Source organism: Carassius carassius, chromosome 42 (genome assembly GCF_963082965.1).
Source record: "Carassius carassius chromosome 42, fCarCar2.1, whole genome shotgun sequence".
Classification (NCBI taxonomy): domain Eukaryota; kingdom Metazoa; phylum Chordata; class Actinopteri; order Cypriniformes; family Cyprinidae; genus Carassius; species Carassius carassius.
In genome coordinates, this window is record NC_081796.1 from 7,364,836 (window position 1) to 7,378,743 (window position 13,908).

Below are 13,908 nucleotides of genomic sequence, written 5' to 3' on the forward strand. Positions count from 1 at the left end.
AAATGATGACAGAATTTTCCATTTTAGTTGAACTATTCCTTTAAATTATGAACAAAAAACAAAAACTGCAATGTGTTGCAAAGTAAACTTGATGGCTTCACCTGACCAGCCTGCAGTTGATGTGCAATTCTTGAATACCTCTTTTATGCTGCATTTGGAATATTGAACATTCAGTGCTTGCTATTAAAGCACAAGCCTCAAGTCTCCAATCCACTTAATACCCTTGTGCCTGGCTTTGACATTTTCACTGATAAACAAAAAGCTTTGTTCTTTCTATTCTAAGCTTGTCAAAGCCTGAATTATTCCTTTTCAAAGAGGAGAGGCAATCAAAGACAGCGAGGTGAGAAATTGATTGAATTGATATCTTGGCTTATGGTGGGGTGCAAGACCAGCACTAGGACATGATGCCAAAGACTGGGTTGTGGCAACAGATTCTGGGTCCATATTCCTCATAGTCCTCATAGAACTCAGGCTATAATAGATGAAAATGTACAAATATGTTAAACATGCACTGTAAAGAGACTTTGACATAATTAAATATATTAGCTTTACAGCAGAAGCCAATATCGATCCACCAAACCTCACGGCATATGTAGCTGTATGTGATGAGAAATCACCTGCACCTTCATGCGCTTGGGATGAAAGGGAATCAGATGTACAAAAAAGAAGAAAAACAAAAAAGACAGTAAACCTACCAAAGTGTATAGCTGCTTATTGAATGTTATGTCAACTCCTAAATAATTCCAATATAATTTAGCTAATCAAATAGTGTGATACATAGAACAACAAAGCGAGAGAGGAGTCTTTGAGCCAATTAGCCAGCGCCACCATTGACAAAACACCTTTACATAAAACAATATAGTGCTCCAATCCGTTCTTATAATAATGACATAAAACACAAAAACACTTATGTAAGTGAATCGTGCCCACAGCTAAAATTTAGCTGCTAACTTGTGAACACTTAAAACAATAATGGTGGGTACATTAGCCGAGTGCTAACGTGACTAACTGATGAAATGATAGTTTGTAAACCAGAATATGTCTACTGTAATGTTTGAAAAACGACAGACAAAAGACCATCTGTGTCTTAACCTTTAATCAGAATGCAGAACAGCTGTATCACAGGAGCAGCAGCCTAACTAACTTGCTAGTCTCTCCCGCATTAACACTATAGCTGCAGGTACAGCAAAATAAACAGCAATTTCACAATGATTATAAAGTCTGTGTCCTACACTACATTCTTTATTATTAAACAAAGTAATTAGAACAACGTCAGTCTACAATAATCAACACATTCTTAGGAAATAGTAGGTTCACAGCAACTTCAGCAAGACAGTAATACTGTGCTTTACCTGGAAACCTAAAGCTGCACTAGGAATACATCACATATTGGCACAAACATGTTTTTTGAGCACTCAATTGAAAACGTACACATAACGTATCAATCTTACTTAAAGGTTGTAGTTCGGAGAGCTTGCTAGTCCAAATTAGGAAGATTAGATGCCAACAAAGATAAAAACCAATTAGAGAACCAGTCCTTGATAAAATTACATGCACACAAAAAAAGTTTGAATTGTATTTCTGTGGTATCCTTGAACACAGCGTCTTTTCAACATCATGTAAACACTAACTAGTGTAAGTGTTTGTGGGCAGGTCAGACTCTATTTGTATTTTGCGGGCAGGCGGGGATTATGCAAATGTATTACCTAGTGATGTATACTGGTAACAGGCAAAAGATTCGAAAATATGATGACTCGTTAAGGCGATTCAGAACAAACTCTCTCTTTTGAGAGACAATATCTTTATCATGTAATTTTTTGATTAACAACTGTGCAGATTGTTTTCATTTAAGGATAGCTACATTATAAACTGCAAAAGAGAAGAGATATTTTTCAAAAACCCATATGGTATGCTCTTTAATACTTATTGACATTTTGTTTTGTTTAAGTCATTTATTGAATAGAAAGCATAAAGCCAGATTTAGTTTTTAATAAAATGGTGCATTTCATTTATTAATGCACAAAAATGTGTGTGCATACAAGACTGTTGTCTCTAGTATGTGTGAGAGCTAGTCGACAGGTTGTGTTTTGAGATCAAATAAAAAAGGTTATTAATAGGATTATATGGAGGGAAGTTGGTACTGTGCAGTTTTAGTTTTTATTAATAACCTTTGATCATGGTTTATACAGGTCTTGAAAATGTCTTACAATGCCCTGATTCACCCTTCCACAAATTAAGGTCTTAAAAAGCTTTTAAATCAGAGCAAAAAGTCTTAAATTCAAGTCATGGCATTAAATGTTGCATGAATATATATAAAAAAAAATTATTTAAATATATTACTCTGTATTTTATCTAAACATTTAATCTAAACATCCTTAAATCAAGATATATTTACTTAATATGCAAAACAAAAATAAACAACTTGTTTTCCCTTTGAATTAAGTCTATTTTGCTGAGCCCATTGACAAGGCAAGGCAATTTATTTCTAAAGCACAATTAAAAACAACAAGTTGACCAATGTGCTGTACAGATTCTAAAAACATAAATAAGCAGACAAAAATAATAATAATAATAATTAATAAAATAAAATAAAATAAAATAAAAACATTTAACAAATAACAACATTTCACTGAATAACATTTTGCGGAAAAGCCTGGGAGAAAAAATTAGTTTTTAAAAGGGACTTAAATGACACCAAAGTGGAGGCAGTTCTCATGTGTAAAGGCAAACTGTTCCAAAGCCTTGTGGCCAAGGCTGTTTAATGATTTTAAAAACAAACAGCAAGATTTTAAAATAAATGTATTAACAATTAAAAAAAAATTCTTTAACGGACCAGCAACCAATGTAAAGATGACAAAATGGGAGCGATATGGTCCCATTTCCGAGAACGTGTTAACAACCTTGCAGCAGCATTTTTGGGGTGGATTGACTAATCCCTAGATACAGGGAATTACAGTAGTCCAGACGAGAAAACACAAAAGCATGCATCACTCAAAATCAAAGTGTCAAAATCACAAAAGGATAAAAATTGCTTAATCTTTGAATCTTTGAAACCATTGATCTGCTTGTCAAATTTCAAGGCATCACCAAAAGTTACACCTCAATTTTTTACCATGGATTTACCATAGATAGATAAATGCCCTAAATCAATATTAGTAGACCCGGATGCATTGGAAGGTGAAAAAACAATAGTTTCAGTTTTACTTTCATTTAGGTGCAGACAATTCACAGCCAACTATGTTTTCAAGTCCTTTAAGCATGCAAGGAGAGGTTCTAAAAAGTTGCCTTCCTTCTGTACAGGTACATAAATCTGTGTGTCATCAGGATAGCAGTGAAACAATAAAAACAGATTCAATTGGCAGCATATACAATGAAAACAAAGTGGGTCCCAAAATGGATCCTTGTGGGATCCCACATGTAAGAGAGGCCGATGATGATGATGAAAATTATACCCAGGGTAACTGAAAAGCTCCTATTAGATACGCCTGTTCAAGTCGAGCAATAAGAATTTCATGATCTATGGTGTCAAAAACTGCACAGGTCAATTAACACAAAAAATTGTAGTATCACCAGAGTCCACTGTTAGCAGAACATCATTGAGAACTTTCAAAAGTGCAGACTCTGTACTATTGCCGCGTTTCCACCGAAATTACCCGGAACATTTGTACCAGGAACTTTTTTTCCCAGGAACTCCCCCCCCAATGCCCCCCCCCCCAGACCTGTTGCTTTCTGCGTTTCCACCACGGTGTAAAGTACTGGGTAGATTAGGCAAATAGACTGGTGACGTAGGTCTGCGCGCGTTTCTCAATACAAAGTACCGCTGATTTAAAAAAAAAAAAAAAAAAAAGTATGCTGATTTTGGACGTGCATCCTCGGTAGTTCAGACTTTGTGCATTCGACTCGGGAGTGTGATGTCCGCGATGACGAGAATCCTGTAATTTTCCTCTCTGTATATTTACAATAAAACAAAATAGGATATCAGATACCACTGCCTCCTTTGGTTTTCATTTAAGTATAATAACAGCTGCATAAATGTACTTAGTTCAGGGATATGTGTAATGTTATATACAGCCATTGCAATGAAACTAAATATTATATAGACTTGCCTTTTTTATTTTAATTTTAACATATAGATAAATTGAATACAGACCAAAGAAAACCTGTTAGATTTACCCCGCAGCTTAATTATATTTTATGTTTAACCACTAAAGAGACATCAGAGCCAGCGGCACATATCAGAAGGTCTAGCCGAGGTGAGGCTGCTTCTCGGTTGATACATAAGCACTGAGCTCCCGCTGATCGAGTGGAGCTCACTGTCTCCGAGATCGGCGAAACACATTTTTAAATAGGCGCTGTCTTTATAAATAAACCACAGATTTGAGTTTTAAAATTACATTTCATGACACAATAACAGTAATATTTTGAAAATGTTTATCTGAATAAATGGTGGTTGAACTCAACCAATGCTGCTTGAACTCAACCAATCAGGATGTTTAGCACCAAAGTCCCGCCCCCGAAAGTTCCGGAACTTTGAAAAAGTACCACCTCGCCAGCAGGGACTTTCTGAGGGGCTTTTTTTTACCCGGAACTTTATTTAGTTCCTGGTTCCTGCGGTGGAAACACACCAAGTACCAGGCCAAAGTCCCTAGTTCCTGGGTAAAGTTCCTGCGGTGGAAACGCGGCATATGATGCTCCATAAACCTGGACTGGAAAAACTTCAAATAAAGAGTTCTTATTCAAAAAAGACTGCAGTTGAATAAGGACAGCATCTTTGATAGAAAAGGCAGTTTTGAATTTGTTTAATCCGTAGGATCCAATTTAGTATTTTTAATTAATGGTTGGCACATTGGCAGATATTTGTTCTTGTTTTAATGTGTCCTTAGACATTTACATTTGAGTACATATTGACATACTGTGTTCTCTTCAATTTTTATTTACCCTTAATTTTCTTTCCTTGGTCTAAAAAGCTTTTTAAAGTCTTACTGTACATTAACCTTAAAAAAATACTGCATAAATTCTGCTTGTTTAATTATTTTTATTTTTTATATTTTTATTTTAATATATTTTATTTGCAAATTTTTCCACATCTGATTTTAATAAACAACTTTTGTGACCTTGTTCCATCCGAGTAGGATTCTTCTTTCAACCACCCGGGTGCTTATTACAATTACAGTGGGCTATTGTTTATAGTTTCAGAGCTGCATGTAAACTAAACTAGTATTTCTCTTACCTCATCTGCCATCTTATTTGTCCAATGAGTTTGTAATAGTGCATTAAGATGTAAGCTGTTAATATACATGCAATGCTGCCTTAGATTTTGGGAAGAATGATTAAGAACCTTTTGAAACAGCCTTTGTATCGACAGAACCTATGATGGCTTAAAATGCTGCCTCTGTAGGCGGTTCACTAAGTTTCAAAGCAGCGCAAGAATCCAAAACGCATTGATGAATGTGAGAAAAATTCTGAGATAGTAATGAGATCAGACTTTCATTCTGCCACCGCTGAGCTCCTCACTCAGCCTGAGTCTGGACGTCCACAACACGCTTCAGGTCCCACTGCAGCCTGTGGCCAAAGTCCCGAAACATAGTGGAGCCACCTGACAGTACCATGTTCTAATGCACACACAAACAATTCTGAAATGTATGCCTTTTCACTATGTTCACCCAAAAGAACCATCACTGAAATGAAAATAAACATCCTTTTGGTAAAATGCAATACTGGGGACATAAGTGATCATTTAAATTTTATCCACTTATTAAATAAATATTACAGTCCGCTGAATGTTTTAATAAAAAAAAAGCAGAATATTGCATTTTTCACCTACACTTCTGCAGTAAACCACTGTTACATTTTCGGTTAAGGCCAGCAGAGTTGAATGCTATAAATAAATGACCAAGGGCTGTCCGAGGTCAGCTTATAACAGGGTATCTGCAGGAGAAGTGTGTTTCATTCAGGGCTGAGGGATCAATCCTTACCTATCGAAAATGAGGAGATTTATCCTGCTACTTGGATAGGAAATGCTGGTTTTATCCAGGAAATAAAAGGCTGGCGTTTTCCATCTTTACTGATGATGAGTTTAAAGAGTGGATATATTCCCTCTATTCTTTGGTGATATCAAGACACACATATTTCATAGTCCATTTTTTTATTAATGTCTCTACCTGAAGACCCTCCTGCTGAGGATAATCAAATAATGGTCAAATAAACATTGCAAAGGTGGAAGAGAAGTGCTGCTGAAGTGGCAATTAGGTTTCTTTACTATTTAATGCTGCTCAAAGGTGGAATAAATACACTGACACTGCAATTTCAACTGCATATTTGTATACTAGCAGTTGAGGTGGGTCAGACTTAGTGTGGCTTTCATGCAGTGAAATTTGAGCAGGCACAAAGCAACCTTTACACAGCTGTGCCTTAATACATTTTGTTAAAATTTGATATGGTCCTTTGCATGACCATCTATGTTTAAAGATGTGTAAAACAATCTTTCTAGGGCCACAGCACAATGTGAATGTATTTTTTTTTCTTTTTTTTTCTTGGGTATAATGAAAGCTTGACATTATGCCGTTTTTACGGTTCACAAATTTCAGCTGTTGATATCTGCACTCAATTCTATGTCAAGTACAAACCTATTTCCTATGCTTCTGAAAGACAACAGAGCCAATTACAGTATATGAAAGTTATGTGTCATTGTACCAACACACTCTACAGGAAAATCCTAGGTCTTTCTCCTCCATTCACCTCTTCACTTTTCTCCATCTAATCAATCAATATATTCACTGTTTTTAATCACTGAATACCAGGCTACAGAAGTCAAATGGGGTGAGAACAAAGTTTAATGTTTTATTTCTATGTCTGTCCAAGACATTACTGTAAATAGAACTGAAAACCTCCCCCTTGCAAATGCTGGGAGAAATATTGGTGTTAAGGTTTGAATGCATTATAGGAGTTGTTATTGTGTGTGTGCGCGCATAATGGGTATTGTAGTTCTCTATTGTAGAAATCGTTCTTCAGCCCACTCTGTAATATATGTTTTAAAAACTTCTAAATAATGCTGACAAATGAAATTAAATCCAAACTTTTCAAGTGTAATACTGTAGTACTTGTTATTTGTAGCAGAGAAAATAACAGAACTGGCTCGCAGGTTGGACCACCAAAAATTTTTCAGTTGTCAAGACAATCAGTGAGCAAGTTTTTGTGGTGTAGCCTAAATGTCACTGCATGAAATCCATGTCTGTGAGATAAACACTTGTTCGCAGCTAAAAAAAAATGTACTTCCTGAAATATGTAGGCATGTCAAGCACAACGCTTTCATTCTGGAGAAGTCAGCTGGCAGAAATGCAAACATTTAAACTTTTAAAAAGTAACAACGCGAAACAGTAAAAAAAGTAACTTTTTACATTAAGTAACTCAATATTGTAATGCATTAGTTTTTGAAGTAGCATTCTCTAACACAGATACCTAATGCCAGTTCTAGATACAACCCTAGATTAATATAATATAAATCTGCGTGTCATCAGGTTGGCAGTGAAACGATATACCATGTTTACTAAAAATAGATCCAATTGGCAGCATATACAATGAAAACAAAATGGGTCCCAAAATGGATCCTTGTGGGATCCCACATATCAGAGAGGCCGATGATGATGAAATTTTACCCAGGGCAACCGAAAAGCTCCTATTGGTTAGATAGAACTTGAACCAATTTAAAACAGTACCACGAATCCCTACCATCTGTTCAAGTCGAGCAATAAGAATTGCATGGTCTTAGTAGCATTCTTTAACACAGATACCTAATTTCAGTTCTAGATACAACCCTAGATTAACCAATCACTGTTCAGAGGCCTTCGTTGATTAGTTTGCATATGCTGCCAAGACTTTTTACATCTCAAGAAATCTTGGCAGAAAAAAAAATCAAATCAAAATCAAAGCACTTTCCATTTAATTTCCACAGTGAAGTTATCTAAATATGAATCATTTCAGTGCACTGTGATGCAGATGTGCACTAATTATCAGTATGCATAATTGAATTTGTCAAGATACTATTTATTCAGTCAGGCTGTGAGTTGTGAGACACAGAAATTGATATTGAGGTTATTTCAGAGTTGTTCTTCCCATTTGAAGGGATCAGTTAAAGCTCTCTATTCTAGACCCTGTAAAGTAATAGTTGACTTAGTGGAGAAACACTGACCCCTGCAGGATAAATAAAAGAACTGAGCCCACACTGAATACCATAGGGAAAGAAGAATGAACATGAAAAGACGTCTCATCTTTTAATAAAACATAGCAATCACTTTTTAGTCTCTGTAGGTTTATGCTACAAAACACATATGTATTAGCTAGATCAACCTGAAACACTTTTAAGCATGATTTTAGCTAAAGAACCCACTGCAGTCCAAATTTATTAGTGAATTTGATGTTTAGGAAACAACACTTTGACAAACAGTTTAGAGACTTTATTCTTTCACTATTCAAGCAGACAAAGGCTGCATTTGTATGACTAGAAAATAGCTGCTTAGGGAGTGATAACAAGATGACGTCAACTTGCTCCAATAAGGACTTTGGAAAGAGAGAGAAATACTTTTGAGTTTGAATTTGATCAAATTGGATATCATAAATATGTCTATACCATGTTTGTTGCTGGCCTATATTATTGTGCACATGTAATTTCTCATTCACTGGTCAAAAATTCTGCGAAAAAAATCTTTTGTGCTCTGCACAAGAAAGAAATGCACAGATAACCTCATTTAAGCAAAGAATGTATAATGTTTCATGAACATTTCATTTTTGCAATTTGCTAGAATTATTTGTACTGTTAACTTCTTAGAACCTGAAGATATGTTGACTGTAAGTACTACATTTTCTGTATCCTAAGTTCATTTAAAGCTGGACTCTCTTACTCACTTCTACGGCATTTGGAAGTCTGAAGAACTTTGTCAACTGTCAACTGACTGAACATAAACTTTGACTCCTGGTTAACACTCAAGATATAATTTATGATTTAAAATTCATTGTTACACGGCTCGTGGAATACTTGATTCTGATTGGTCAGTTGCGACATAAAAGCTGATAACACAGGCATCCGGGTAACTGAAGTTGGCGCTATACTCTTGCTAGGAACTGCTTTTTCTTGGTGGAACTTTCCATTTGTTTAGTTTGTAAAATATTAAAACTCGATTTTCAAAATTGTGTACAATTATTTCATTATGTCATCCTGGTATTGCTGACTCGCTCTCTCGTTTCATACAAATGCAGCTGCTGCCATTTTTCTACGATTGTTTTGTATGCTGTAATGGATTATAAGATAACTAACAAACAGAATTTTCGCCTTAAATCTTTTATTGCCATAATTATTTATGTAGTGAAAATTTGACGACACCCTTTCCCTTAAATGTCTGTCTAGTTTGAACTTGCTGCTTGCTGCTTGCTTCCAACTGTTGTCTTCACAGAACGTTTGTGTTCAAATATTTCAACTCAAATCAATATTTTGTCTCTAATTATTTACTAAATCAATATTTTGTCTCTATTTACTTATGTGGCAAGTAGCCATGTAAAAGCAGGATAATGTACATCCATCTGTTTGATAGCACTGAATAACACCCTTCAACCTACAACCGTCTGGATGTACATTATCCCTTACTTAAAGCTGTGTTAATATATGAAGATTATCATGATGAACAAAAATCTGTAAGAATCATACACTTTTGTTGGTCGTAGAGCTTACTGGGTTTTAGTTAAGGGAACAAGGGCTCCCTTGACCTACAAAAATATTTGATCATGATAATAATGTCATTGTACCTTGTAAAGTGGTCTTCTGACATCGATAGGGCAGTTCTGAATGACTTCATCCACTACATCTGAGATGGGCTGCATGAAGTCTGGGTTGGCAAACTACAGAGTGAAAAGACCTTTACTGCAGAGTTTCCAAAGGTCATTCTGGGTATACATGTTGAATAATTCAGAGAGTGTGGTCTTTTTACCTCGGGGTGAAAAAATATCTCGGTTCCCAGAAAACGCTCATATCCAACATCTATTTGAAATTCTTTTTTGCTGATAGCATTGATTCCCTTGTATTTTTTATCCACTCGCCAGGGTCCATGTCATATTTGGTGAATTCCTTCACTATGTCTGGACATATGTAGCAATACCTTTCCTGAAAAAATAAATAAATGAAAAATACACGGAATAAGGCAGATAAGGAATACGAAAGCTGAATTAGACATAGATATGAAGCTTACAGCAAGCATGACACTCTCAAATTTCTTTTTAATCTAAAATCTCATAGAACAACCTAGAGTATATAGAAAAAAAGAAGAAACAGATGGCTTAGTAAGGGATAATGCAGTCTTTTGGCTATTATAAAACAAATCCATATACAACCCGAATTCCGGAAAAGTTGGGACATTTTTTCAATTTTAATAAAATGAAAACTAAAGGAATTTCAAATCACATGAGCCAATATTTTATTCACAATAGAACATAGATAACGTAGCAAATGTCTAAACTGAGAAATTTTACACTTTTATCCACTTAATTAGCTCATTTAAAATTTAATGCCTGCTACAGGTCTCAAAAAAGTTGGCACGGGGCCAACAAATGGCTAAAAAAGCAAGCAGTTTTGAAAAGATTCAGCTGGGAGAACATCTAGTGATTAATTAAGTTAATTGATATCAGGTCTGTAACATGATTAGCTATAAAAGCTTTGTCTTAGAGAAGCAGAGTCTCTCAGAAGTAAAGATGGGCAGAGGCTCTCCAATCTGTGAAAGACTGCGTAAAAAAATTGTGGAAAACTTTAAAAACAATGTTCCTCAACGTCAAATTGCAAAGGCTTTGCAAATCTCATCATCTACAGTGCATAACATCATCAAAAGATTCAGAGAAACTGGAGAAATCTCTGTGCGTAAGGGACAAGGCCGGAGACCTTTATTGGATGCCCGTGGTCTTCGGGCTCTCAGACGACACTGCATCACTCATCGGCATGATTGTGTCAATGACATTACTAAATGGGCCCATGAATACTTTCAGAAACCACTGTCGGTAAACACAATCCGCCGTGCCATCAGCAGATGCCAACTAAAGCTTTATCATGCAAAAAGGAAGCCATATGTGAACATGGTCCAGAAGCGCCGTCGTGTCCTGTGGGCCAAGGCTCATTTAAAATGGACTATTTCAAAGTGGAATAGTGTTTTATGGTCAGACGAGTCCAAATTTGACATTCTTGTTGGAAATCACGGACGCCGTGTCCTCCGGGCTAAAGAGGAGGGAGACCTTCCAGCATGTTACTAGCGTTCAATTCAAAAGCCAGCATCTCTGATGGTATGGGGGTGCATAAGTGCATACGGTATGGGCAGCTCGCATGTTTTGGAAGGCTCTGTGAATGCTGAAAGGTATATAAAGGTTTTAGAGCAACATATGCTTCCCTCCAAACAACGTCTATTTCAGGGAAGGCCTTGTTTATTTCAGCAGGACAATGCAAAACCACATACTGCAGCTATAACAACAGCATGGCTTCGTTGTAGAAGAGTCCGGGTGCTAACCTGGCCTGCCTGCAGTCCAGATCTTTCACCTATAGAGAACATTTGGCGCATCATTAAACGAAAAATACGAACTCTTCAGCAGCTGGAAATCTATATAAGGCAAGAATGGGACCAAATTCCAACAGCAAAACTCCAGCAACTCATAGCCTCAATGCCCAGACGTCTTCAAACTGTTTTGAAAAGAAAAGGAGATGCTACACCATGGTAAACATGCCCCGTCCCAACTATTTTGAGGCCTGTAGCAGAAATCAAAATTGAAATGAGCTCATTTTGTGCATAAAATTGTAAACTTTCTCAGTTTAAACATTTGCTATGTTATCTATGTTCTATTGTGAATAAAATATTGGCTCATGTGATTTGAAAGTCTTTTAGTTTTCATTTTATTAAAATTTAAAAAACGTCCCAACTTTTCCGGAATTCGGGTTGTAGGATAATTAGAACCAATACACTGACTGTCCATTATACCAGTTATTACACAGCCAACACATAATAAACACTGACATCAAATATTAATTTGAGTTGATTTCATCTTACAAGTATAGATTAGCAGGAAAAAAAAACTTATAACTGTGTAATATGTTTACTTTATATCATTATGATGATGACATGATCACTCAATGTCACAATTCACCAATCAGAATAAAGTATTCCAGAGAAAGGAATATCATCTCTGCTGGTACTCAATTTAACAGCTTTTGCAGTCTCCAGTGACTGCTCTTGAGGAATGCCTCTCTCTCTCTCTCTCTCTCTCTCTCTCTCTCTCTCTCTCTCTCTCTCTCTCTCTCTCTCTCTCTCTCTCTCTCTCAGAAGCTGTTGAATGAAGTGATGTCTCTGCCTGCTACAGGGATGTGCTTCATACAGCTGCCAATCACATAACCTTCTGCCAAGGAAATAAAAAAGAAATGGACATCAACCATCTAAACTGTTGAGGAAAGATCTAGGAACATTCATTTATAGATCTCACTTAATCTAATTCAATAACATTAGTGTGTTTTTGACTCATAAGTCTATTTTTAGGGCACTTTATGAGAATGTTGTTTACCACTGGTATGGCATGAGTAACCCCATCAGCATCAATCATGATTTCTTTCAGTGTTCGTTCTTCAACCTATCTTGAAGTCCATGATGCGGCCAAAGCCAAAACAGCTTGAAAAATTGCCACACAGATAAATAAGTTACTTTTTCCAACATATATCATGCAGGATACACGAATGTGTCTGGTGTGAATGATTCCTAAATTTACCTTGGGTAGATCTAAGAAAAAAAATCAAAGAAATATAAAAATATACAAAATGAAAAAGAAATGTAAAATCTGATAGATTATGAACCGCATGTGCTAATATAAAGTATAATTTGTATAATTGTATAATTTGACCCACATAATATAAAATATATATAAAAATGTTTCCTTGAAGGTTTTTGTTTTTATTATTTTACTTATTTAGATACTCAAGTATCTTATCACTAAATGGGTAACACTATTTATTTGCATTTGGAGTAAATAGACTTTTCTGTTTTTTGTCTGCTCTCAAGGGTTTCTTACACGTATTTTCCATGTTGCAACAGACTAGAAATTGGAATCCTTGAAACTATCAACCAAAAACATAATTTACTTTTTGATGCAAAACTCAAATAGATTAAGAAACAGCAAATTCTCCCTGGTTGATTCAGAAGACGAGTCTTTTCAAGTAAATTTCATAGGTACTCATGTATTTCATATTTTAGTCTTTGACAAGCTACAGTAAACGTTTTCAGTATTTTCGTTTTCAATTTGACTTCATAACAATCGATGTATCCAAAATTTTACAGACTTTCCAAAAACATCTATATGTCAAAACTTTGCATGTACTGTACATTCGTCACCATAAATTAAAAAAGTCAAAAACAAAAAAAAAATTCTGTCTGAAGAGAAACTATTGCACTGCAACATCAGAATAAACAGACACAAAAGGTCTGCAGAATAAATGAAATGTAAAATGTCAGGTGCATGTAATCACTTTAAATTACTGTGCCAAACACTCCATAATCTCATCTTTAAGGTCTTAGATTGTACAGTCGACATACCATCAAGAAGTTGTGGTTCTCTGGTTCAGCTCTGAGATATTTAAATATGACCTGCTGCATGAACTTCTCCATGAGGTCCCAATACTCAACTATAACCATGTCTGATGGGCCACTGATGTATACAGAGAGAAATACCATTATTACATGAACTCTTCATCACTCTATTCTTAGTTAATGTTGTATGCTGTGCCCGACCAAACACACTTTTCAATAGATAATCTCAAAAAAGAAAAATAACTTATGAAACATGATCATATGCAACAGTTGTGAAATAATATGCCTTCAGGTGGTAAAATGCATATTTTGGTAA

The 13,908-nt window shown here is 35.7% G+C and overlaps 1 pseudogene; it reads right to left on the bottom strand.

Annotated features, from left to right (window-relative positions):
- Positions 1-394: 394 nt before the first annotated feature.
- On the bottom strand, positions 395-13,090 carry LOC132123897 (actin-related protein 3B-like; annotated as a pseudogene).
- Positions 13,091-13,908: the final 818 nt, after the last annotated feature.